Source organism: Pinus tabuliformis, chromosome 4_2 (assembly GCF_031772625.1).
Source record: "Pinus tabuliformis cultivar Carrire ecotype Pingquan chromosome 4_2, CPIR1, whole genome shotgun sequence".
Lineage (NCBI taxonomy): Eukaryota > Viridiplantae > Streptophyta > Pinopsida > Pinales > Pinaceae > Pinus > Pinus tabuliformis.
The window spans coordinates 901,209,332-901,211,583 of record NC_142304.1 but is presented as its reverse complement, the minus strand read 5'-3'; positions in this window follow the sequence as shown (position 1 = coordinate 901,211,583).

The window sequence follows — 2,252 nt, the reverse complement described above, 5'->3', positions numbered from 1 at the left end:
TTTTTCCTTCATGGATACTATGAGAGCCTGGTTGCCACCTTTTCCGCCAAATATCATGGCCGGATTCTTTCCTATATATGGCAGTGATCCAAAATATTTTTCTTATATATTTGTTAAAGAATTAGATGCATAAATTGTAGCTTAACATAAAAAAATTAATGTGCACATGAGAGAAGAGGAGAAACACAAAAAGTTTTCTATGTTAAGTTACAATTTATGAATGTAATTCTTGAACACATCTATAAGCAAAAGATTTTGTATCAAGTGGTATTAGAGAAGGTCCTTTTTTAGATGTAAATTGCATGTTTGTATGCTAACAAGAAACATGCTCTGAAAAGGTGAAGGGAAACTAAATTATTTCAATCCCGAAGCGGAGCATGCACATCGAAGGAGAAACATGGCAGATGAAGAGGCTTGTCATGAAGAGGAGCATAATTTCTACAAAACCTTCTATACAATGGCAAAGAATGTCGGTCATTTAATTTCAAGGCTGGAGAAAGTAGAAGAGAGAAGTCCAGAAGAAAAAGGTTCATTGCATGGAAATGGTGGAGAAGAACCCCCTCTTTCTCCTTCCACGAGTGAAAGTTATTCTTCCTCTCATCACCATAATCATAGAAATTCAAGGGATGCATCTAAGAAACCTTTCTTTAAATTAGATGTCAAATTTTATCTTCCCATGTTTAACAGTGAAAGTAATGCAGAAAAGCTTAATAACTAGATTAGGAAGATTGAAATCTGCTGCAGGATTCGACAGATCAACGAGGACGAGGCAAAGATTCAGCTGGCCTTTCTTCAGCTGAGTAACACCACTCTTGTTTGGTGGGAGAGAAAATTGCGAAGCAGTAAGAGTGTGGGTAATATTCTTTCCTCATGGCCTAATTGCATTTTTTCATTAAAGGAACAATTCTATCCCTTGGGTTATAAACAAAAATGCTAAATGGACTGGCAATACTTATGGAAAGGCAGAGGTCGGGATGTTGAAAGCTTTACAGAGGAATTTATAAAATAGGCACTTAATTTGGACATTGCACTTGACTCACCTGAGGTAGTCACTAAGTATATTGGATCATTACATAGTTACCTTAGACATTCATTATTATTGTTTGGACCAACTAGTATTGACTTCGCCAGTGTGACGGCAATCCATCTTGAGAACAGGGTAAAAAATGAAAGAGATCATAATTTCAAGAAACCCCCTTTCAAACCTCCAAATGGAAAACCCAAAGTGAAAGGAAAAGGAAATGAGAGGAGGACGTCATCAACCAAGAAAGATTAAGTAGAAAGACCTTATTTCAATCACAGCAAAAAGGAAGGTTATGACAATGATCATTGTTGGAAACAGTACCCGCAAAAGAGACCAAAGAAGTATGGAGGAAAAGGCAAGTAGAAGACAGTGGAAACTTTGCAGCAAGAACTTGGATGCAATTCTGAATATGAAGCATTGATCAAAGTAGCAGGAACGAAAGGTACTCTTACAACTCATGTTAATTCTGAATCACACAAAGGCACTAGTTAAATAGATGATAATCTTCCTAATGAACAAAAGAGAATTGAACTATTTCATATTAGAGTTATCATAAATCATACAAAAGCGGAAACTCTATTTGAAACCGGATCCCAAGAAAACTTAATTTCAGATTCCTTGGTAAAGAAGCTAGGCTTGAAAACCAAACCACATCCAAAAACTTACCCACTTGGATGGATACATGATAAAGAAAAACTAAATATAACTAAGCAGTGTAAGGTTAAATTTGTGATTGCTTCTAAGTTAGTGGATGAGATAAAATTTGATGTGATACCATTGGATATCTGTGGCATGGTGTTAGGGAGTCCATATCTATATGATAGCAAGGCAATCTTCTTCTGTAATGAAAACAAATACCAAATCACAAAAGATGGGGTAGAACATATTGTAAGGTCTCATTAGACTAAAATCAACACCAACCTTGTAAGTGCAAGACAAATGAAGAGGTTGGTGAATTCCAGTAAGGGTTGCATGCTTATGATTGTAAGGGGAAATATACAAAATTATCCAATTCTTTCCAGAGTTGTGATCATGTGCATAAAAATGAATTATGTGAATTAATTTCTAACTATGATGAGATGTTTCATGAATCCAGAGGATTACCTCCGAAGAGGGAAATCCAACATGAGATCAATTTGTAGCATGACGCTCCTTTACCAAATGTTGGCATGTATAGGATGTCGACCATTGAGATGAAGGAGATCAAAAAACAGGTGTAGGAACTATT